Below are 10053 nucleotides of genomic sequence, written 5' to 3' on the forward strand. Positions count from 1 at the left end.
GTGTGCATGTATATTACTTCATCATGGTTAAATATTATGTATTCTTATTATATTTTATAACATGCTAACACATATATATGTGCTATTTAAGTAAAAAAATACCACTAAAATTATATAGTCCAAATTATTATTAAAAATAATCCACATGTGTTTTCCGTCCATTGTATATCAAATTTGGAAATACAAAATATTCAACAACGCTAGCAGCACAGCACAGTCCTTTAGCTAGAAAAATGAATTAATTCTCGACTTAGATAGGACCTGAAACTTCTCATTAAGAATGACAAAATACTTACTATTACCATAACCTTTTTTGATGATATGATGCAGTTTCAAATGGAAAAAACTTGTGAAAGTATTGGAAATGAGCTAGCTTAATAAAAAAGTACACGATCATTCACTGGGCACGTGTGAGCACGGGCACAAATTATCAAGTTTAAAACTAGAGAAAATAGCTTGTGTTGACACGTGCCCAACATTATAATAATTTAAATACAAAATATTAGGATAAAGTTATGCATAATTTATTTTTATAAATTCTATATACTATTAATACTCTAATTAAAATTTTAAATATCAATATCTAAAAATATAATATAGTAGAGGGAGATGTTTTTCAATCACGATAAATTCCTACGAACTATAAGGAGTCTATCACCTTTTTCATATTATTTTACATGATATTATATTTATTTTTAAAAAAAATTATATTTAATCATAATTTAATTTTAATTATAAGATTTATCAATCGTGAATATCTTGTAAACAAAAAACATATACAACTATCTCCATCCACCATTGCACTCCTTATTCTTCATTTATAGAGAAGTTTGGAGAGTTAGGCTTCATTTGTTTCTATTAAGATTTAGACATTTGAATCTGAATACACATCTAAATATTAAGATATGCATTAAGATGTAGATGTGTAAATCTGAATAAACATCTAAACATTAAGATGTTATCTCTGAATCTTAATACTGAATTATTGGGATTTTTTATTTTCAATATCTGAATGTACATATGAAACGTTATATCAATAAAATATTATAAAAACCTTATTTTAATATAATAATTTTTTTAAAAGAAAATAACATTTTGAACTTTTTTATCATAACAAGATAATATGATTTATTTATTAAGAATTTAACATTAAGTTACACATTAAAATGACTATTCTATGCACTCAAAAACTTTGAGAATCTAATATAATACAATGTAAAATAGTTTATATAGAGTAGTAGTATAATGTTTATGAAAACATTTTATTTTATGGTGGAGATTTGTTATTGTTATCGATCAAATTATTAATACTATCTTATTTTCTAAAATCGTGCTAAATATTATATCATGAAGTGTTCATCAATTTAAATATATTGATTAATTTATGAAAGTAAAAGACGTATATTAACCTAGTATGAATAAAGGAAATTATAAGAAGAAAAAAAAATTTCATGAATTGTTGTGATATAATTGAATTAAGATAGGAGTCTTATTTATTTTTTTTGAATTTGAATAGTGTTAAGATTGTGTTACAGATCTGATTCATTTAGATGTATTCAGACTCATTAAGAGACTTATAAGAAAATAAAACAAACAAACTTAATAAGCTGAATCTGAATAATTAAGATTCAATCTTCAAAAACGAACACACTGAATGAGGCAAATCTGATTGATTAAGATTCAGATCTTCATTAAGTGCAAACAAAGGAGACCTTACTATTCATACTCTCTATTTAATTTTTGGATTATTTCATTATTATTTCTACTATATAATATTTCTAACTAACATATAATTATTTATTATGTAAGACCATTAATTAATTTTTAATATTCACAGTTTTTATTATATAATATAACATTTCAAAAATATATTATTTAATGCATACTATTTTCAATCTGAATTAATAGTATTTCATTCCTGAAAAAAAAAATATTTAAGACCAATTTTGATATGGAAATTTCATAAATTAATTGCCTAAAAGGTATTTTATTATTAAAAAATAAATAAGGCAAAATCAGGAGGCCACAAGTCTTATGTAGTTATGTTACATGTGTAGTTAAATAGGTTCCACGTATACAATGATATTTCGGTAAATAACATCACCTAAAATTTAACAGAAAATAATGGATCTTTTAAGAACTTGTTGATGTGAAAGAAGTTGTTAATGTGTTCTAAGGATTAAAACGAAAAACAAAACCTCTTTAAGTAAACTTATCTTGCAAAATATCATTATACACTTAAACTTTCATCTAATGTCATTAAACTGACATGCTGAAACACTCTTTTCTAATATATAGAAATATTAATAATTAAAAAAATGAGTTTTTGCATTAAATAAAATTTAGGCAATTTAAATGGTAAGTTAGGAACTTTATGCGGTGAATGTAGTATAATCTTAAAATTAAAATAGAGTATTGACATTAAATATTTTTTAGGCACTTTACCTTTTAAGTTAAACGTCATACTTTTATTAATGTATAGAAGTAATAGTAATTTATATATTTAAATTTATTGAGTACGATATTTTTTTGATTTATTTTTATTACTTAATTATTTAGTGTGATTATGTCACGACTCAGTCCACTAAACCGTGTGGGCACCAACTCTAACTCCAAGATGAGCAAAAATCCTTACTATCCAATTTAATCAAAGTATGCGAAAATTAACAAAATACAGCAAAATTCTTTTAATACCTTAAATATTTATACAAATATTCAAACTTAAATAAAACCCCTTTTACAACAGCGAAAACAATCCACAAAGAACTGGTCCAAACAAATTAAAGAGCTACTAATGATATAGTTTATATAACATAGGATGACATAACACCTACTATAAGGAAGGAAAAATGGAAGTTTTAAAAAAATATCATCGTCTTCACGTATAAAACAATACTGACCATGTAACTAAACTATGTCAAGTGGTATAATAAGAGTAAGTCTGGCAATATAACTGGTGGTTGTCGATACCGATACTGTTCCATCTTGGTCCATTATCGGCACGGTACGGGTTCTCTAGGCCCCAATTAGGCCCGACTTAAAGGAAATAAGGAGCAGTAACGGAATGGAAGGTGGAAATTCTTGGACCGTCTCGATTGGACTAGAAACTAGATTCGATTTCGTTCCGTTCCGGTTCTGTTAGATATTTCATTTTTTTAAATTCTAACTAGTCGTTGCTAGCCATTGGTAACTTTGATACTTTAACCCCCCCCCCCCCAACACCCCCTACCCTCAAACTTTTTTCAATATCCCAAAAATTTAAAATTTATATTTTAGTCCTATTTTTTAACTATAAAAAACCCTAACCTTCATTATTTTTACTCACAAATTGTCTTCATTTTCTATTCTCTCAACTCTCAAGTCTCTTATCTCTATTAAAGTACAAATTGTATTAGTTTGAAAACAATTTTTGTGGATTATTTATTCTTTGGAACTACCTTCAACTTTCAAGTTTTATCTATCAACTTTCTACTTTCGGTCGTACACGCCTGCTTTTTAAGTGACGTTTGGTACATTCGTTTCAATTTTCATCTTTTTGTCATTACTTATTTAGTTATTTATTTGTTTGCATTTAATTTGCATATTATATATAATTTTCTCACTATATTTACAAAACTATGAAAAAAATAATAAATTGATAGTTCTTCTAAATCTACACTAGACAAGTATCTCAAATAAAAATAAATGTGATATATTTTACTCATGTCGACGTAATTATTTTTAATATTGATAGTAATATTGAATTAGATCAATATCATGAATCATTACAAGCAAGATTTGGTAATTTTGATGAAGAATTAGAACATGATAATGTTAATGATGATATTAATACTTTTGGTGATGATGATGTTAAAACACGTGTTACGACTACAAGTCTCACTCCCACTCTGACTCCCACTCCTATTGGTTGTTCAACTCTCATTCCCCTTGTATATCCTAATCGAGTTAGGCCCAAGGTAAAATGTTCTAAAAAATTTATTGTGTGTCAAATTTTTGACTGAAAGTGAAGATAAAATACAAGTTATTTGTAATAAGTGTAAATATAGAATTAATCATAAAACTGCGAAAAAGGCAAGCGGGATGGGAAATTTAAGTAATCATTTAATGGGATATTGTAAAAATGATTTTATATTTGTTAAAGTTGCAGCTGAAGCTAAAGAGAATGATACACCGCTTCCTAATGCATCTGTAGGAGTAGGGAGCTCTAATATGATTCTACCACAATTAAACTCTTATAATGCTTTTGTCCTTAGTGTGCCACGCTCATAAACTAAAACCGACACTTTGCTCTATTTATATTGATGATTTTCATATTAGATGTGTCGCATGCATATATAATTTGGTTGTTAGAGATGGTATAACAATGTATAATAATAGTCGCATAAAATGTGAAACAACATGTCATTTTATTTTTAAATGTCAAGTAAAGGCTAGATGTAAAGAACTTGGAAATCGTTGTCATAAATTTAATCTCCCCCTAGAAAAAATTCTAAATTAGTGTCTACTAGATGAAATTCTTTATTTGAAATGATTTAAGTCGCTTATGAATATAGAAAATCTTTACAAAGGGCTTGGAATGCTCGTAATTCAAATATGGACTATAGACTTGATAATTATTGGAATGACGTAAGAGAACTTATAGAATTTTTAGAAGTTTATTATTTAGCTACAAAATAAATTTCTAGACTTTATTATCCTACTATTTATTTTGTTTTACCAAATATATTATTTTTACTAAATTTTATAAATTCAAAAATAAACCAAGGTTTGTAGATTTTGCTAAGTATAACTGAAAATTTTAAAAAATATTTTTTTCCTATTCCTCAAAATCATTTAATTGCTTGATTTTTAAACCCAACTTATAAATATGTAAGTGCATCATGAATGATTGAAAATATATATTTAAATTTAGATGTTCAAGATTTTGAAATACCTAGCTTGACAACCGTTAAAGGTATTATAAAAAGCGAAGCTTAAAATTGTATGACTTGTATAATTCTCGTAGAATAAATGAAGTTGTATGTCATGAAGAACCTGAAACTTCTACATATGGATATGATGAAGATTACATTAATGATATGCTAGAAAGTTATCTTGGACTTGCTACTAAGGAAAAAAATAATTTTGATGCATATATTAATCAATGTAAAGAAACTATTAAGCATCCACAAGGTTTACTTGACCTTTTACATTGATGGAGCAATCACGACAAGGGACTTCAAAACTTCAATCAGTGGTTAGAGTTGTGTTATCCATTTAAGCATTTTAAGTAGCTTCGGAGGGCACTTCTAGTGCAACAAGACTTCAAATTAGAGAACATGGATATTCATTAGCAGCAGACAGCTTGGATATATTAGTATTATTTAGAGATTGAATTAATGCCGAGAGAAGGAGTTATGCGTGTCCACTTTTACCAATCCAATTTGAAAATAATATTGATGAAATGTTGCAAGATTTTAGTGACGATGACATTGATGCATTGGAGGAAATAGTCGATCAACCAATTCTAGATGTTAAATGATTTAAGACAACTAACTATCTTGGTACCTTGAACTATTATTATGATAATTCGAGGTCTAAATCAAACAGAACCCTTCCTAGAAGGTGATTGTGTAGATTAGGTCCTCTACTAAATCTATTACTTAAATTGTATTATTTAATTTTTATTAATAAAATCATAGGTTATTCGCCTTAATTTTTTTTTATTTATTGTCTCCAATTTAATACAAGTGTTTTTTTTATTATATTACAATTTTTAAATGGCAAAGTTCAAACTCAAGTTATATTTGATATTTTAAAAAATTAAAATTTAAAGTTTGAAAATTAAACTTTTAAAGTTTAAAATTTAAACTTTTAAAGTTTGAAATTTAAAATTTAAACTTTAAACTTTTAACGATTGAAATTTAAACTAAAAGGGACAAATTTACCACAGAACTTTAATAAATGATACGTATATGCCCTCCGCTATACTTTGCGTCCATATAAGCCACTGCCGCCCAATTATAGATACATATATACCTCTCTCACTAACAGACTCCTAATTTTTTACACATGTCTCAATCTTATTGAACTACCCGTTTGAATCCTTTTTTAACCCATAATCCCACTATCCACCCTATAACCCAATATCAACCCAATTTCCTCTAAAAAAAATCCAAATTAAAACACTCAATTGGGGTTAAGCCTATATCCTCCTTCATGAGGAAACTTTGGGTTATGAAGATCATCTTCATAAACAACAAGAATTGTACGACAAAGACGACGAATAGGTTCAAATTCATCATAGGTTGCTGGAAGCCACATGGCACTGTCATCATTGCCTATGTATGTCTAACATTTCCACACGCAACACGTACATCCTAAAACCACAACACACTCAAATCCACAAGCATCTGACATTAATTAAGCTTAAAGCTAAACTAACAAATCAACAATTTCTACTACTAAAGATTGTGTTTTTTGAGGTTCATAAGTGCAAATTTGAAATGGAATAATTTACAAGAAAATGTGATGGGTTTAAGATTTTCTGGGTTTTTTTTCACAAATTGTATGAAACAGGGGGGAAAAATTAAGAATGTATTAAAAATCTCAAATTTTTACATGGGCATACTAAAGATTGTGTTTTTTGAGATTTATAAGTGAAAATTTCAAGTGGGGTTGCAATAATTTACAAGAATATGTGATAAATTTAGAAGTTTTTTTTCGAGATTGAATGAAACTGAAAAAAAAAACGAATCAAGAATGCACTAATTTTTGTATGGGGATGCTAAAGATTTAATCTTTGAGGTTTATAAGTGAAAGTTTCAAGTGGGGTTGAAATAATTTACAAGAATATGTGATGGATTTAGGATTTTTTGACTTTCTTTTTTCCAGATTGAATGAAAAACTGAAAAAAATAATCAAGAATGTTTTAAAACTATTAAAACACCCAAATATGTCATATTTATAGGATATATATCAGTTGACGAGATCCGTCTTGCGGAGAAGTTGATGTTTTCTATAAGTGGAGCTCTTGACATCCCCGAGTTTTGTTGACAGAAGGTGTTTTAATTTGGATTCCTTTTAGAGGAAATTGGGTGAGTATTGGGTTATGGGGCGGATAGTTGGGTTATGTGTTAAAAAAGGGGATCAAACGGATAGTTCAATAGGATTAAGACATGTGTAAAAAAATTAGGAGTCCGTTAGTGAGAGGGGTATATATATACCTATAATTGGACGGCAGAGGCTTATATGGATGCAAAGTATAACAAGGCATATACGTACCAAGCTTCATTTTTTTGGGGGGGGGGGGGGGGGGGAGGGGTATAGTTGAATAAAAATTTGAAGTTGAAAAATATTTTTTTAAAACAAAAATTGAAAATATTTTTTAGAAATTGATGTTTTTCAAAAAAAAAATGTAATTTTAAGTTTAATGAAAATTTTGGAAAATGTTTTTCTTAATTTTTGAAGGGAAGTCATTTTCCTTAATTTTGAGGAAAATGAGTTGATTTGGAAAACATTTTTCAAAACTTTTGTCCCAACCAAACATGAGAAAATTGGAAAACATTTTCATTCATACCAAACACACCCTTATTTAAAGTTTAAACTTTAAGAATTTAAATCTTCTTTTTTAAAAAAATAAATGAACAATAAGTTATATAATTTCAAATATTTTAATTTTCAGTCATGACAAAATTCTCATAAATGTTTGATAAACTTCAATCAATAATTAATTCAGTCTGATCCCGATACTGTACCGATCCGAGACGACACGTTGTAAAAACTATCTGATGGACAAGTATCGATACCGTTTCAGTTTCGATTGTTTTCGTCGTGGAATGGTTGGTTCCAGTCTGGTAGTGTCATTACATGTTTTATGTAGTGCCATTACCTGTTCGTTGTCAAGCTTAAGCAAGAGTAGTGTCAATACAAACAATACATACTGATAGATATCATGAATAGACCCGAACCTACCATATAATATAGAATAGACACTCAGAAATAATCATAAAATATAAATGTTACACAATTCCTCTTCTCCATTCACATATTGATAGCCATCCCCCATAAATATCATAACTATCGTCTTGATCCCATAACTATTTGTTACTCCACGATAATGTCAACTCATAGACTAATATTTCTACCACGTTAATATCCATCAATACAAGACATCAATATTGTCAAATCTTTGCCTAATTTTTTTACCACATTAACATCCACGAATAAAAGACCATCACAATGTCAAATCATAGCTTAATCCTTCAACCATATTAACATCCACAAATACAAGATCACCACAATATCAAATCACAACTTAAGCCTTCTACCACATTAATATTCATGAATAGTAGGCCATCACTATCCCTATCAACCAACTTTTTATACTTTGTCAATTTCTCATGCCCGCTTACTGGCCCTGGATAGAGCAGTAAATGTAATTGGTGCCTTAGATCCACTCATCTATTAAGATTAAACCAACAACATTTATAAAATCAAGTTAAACATGATAATTAATAAGAATCACACCTAGAAACAACTAAAAACTGAATCCTTATAAACTCAACCCAATAATTGAAACAATTATACAGGAAATTACTACTACGCACTGAGTTGTCACAACAAATAACATACCTTTATCATCAAAAGTAACACATAGCCCAGACTTCTAGTCCTTATTCTACCTTACAATAACATGAATCATGTCCCACATGATTGCTACAAATCATATCTGGGATCAACTCCCCTTTCAAGTAATCTGGACCACTCAAGGATCAAACATGCAACAATTATATTATGAAGAATAATTTAGGTCCACTCGTGGAACCATAAAATATACATGGTCCTGTCACGGAACTCAAATCAAACTTTTAGTGCATCAATGCGATACTCGAATCATCCATAGTTAATGTACCAGAGTGGTACCCCAGCCAACCATACATGGATATCTCCATACCACGTGTGATAATTAAGTCAACTTTTAGTATATAACATGAGTGGTATCTGAGCCAATCGTGGGGATTTTTGTACTAACTTAATGCCCAAGCCAACCATCAAACACGCAACATCATGTACAATCAAATACATCAAGAACAATAATACTTGAAACCGCAAGTCACATAACTGAGTCATTGCATGAGATCATCAGCATGATGTCATTACATATGCATCCTTATTATGCATACGTGACTCACAAGTGATACAAAAGGCAGTAAACATGCACACCTATATCTATTGGACAACGCCAACCATCCTTACAATGAACTTAACGCTAAGTAAGACCTAGAGCACCACCCTCAGCAAGTATCTAGTCTCCCGCCTTAAAGACAATAAACGACCTATAACCATCCAGACACTGTACTAAAGGCCTATGTATATCATCTCTAAACATCTATAAGATATAAAGTAGTAAAACAAGTCTGAACAACTCAAATTAAGGAAACCTAGCCTACTTGAGCGCCAAATAACTACTGATGAACCTTGCCTCTGAATATTGACTCTGGGAAGCAACCTATGATGAATGAGCATTGAAAGTCCTTAGGTTTTCACCTTCCTTGCGTGGTGGTTCTTCACTTCTATTGCTCCCCTGCCATAGGTGCCTTTGGAGGTTTTTGGAGTTGCCCTAGTCTATTTTTTCCTTTCAAAAGTGGGATGAAAATAAAAGACGACGCATTAATTAGGTTGTAAAATTTCATCATTCCGCTATAGCACCTATTAGACTGTTAAAGTGGACTAATAACGTCAGCTTGACCCAAAATTAAATTTGGGCCATAATCGTCGTGCGCTCAAATTTTAAAACTCTTACAGTGCACTTCAGGACTTTTGAAGCTCTTCACGAGATGTCTTTTAATAACGCCGGATCAGGTCAATACATATTATAGATTTTTGTTGAAACTTAGAATTTATTTAAGAGAACTCAAGAATCATTTTGATACGATCCATTTAAGTTCGTTCAACCAATTTTTATGAAAGCACTAACACCTTAGTGCGTATACCTAATTAATATTAATACATGTTCTTTCAGCAACCATTTCTAATTTAACACGATCAATCAATGATACTTTTTGGATGCAT

This window comes from Solanum lycopersicum, chromosome 7, assembly GCF_036512215.1.
Source record: "Solanum lycopersicum chromosome 7, SLM_r2.1".
Lineage (NCBI taxonomy): Eukaryota > Viridiplantae > Streptophyta > Magnoliopsida > Solanales > Solanaceae > Solanum > Solanum lycopersicum.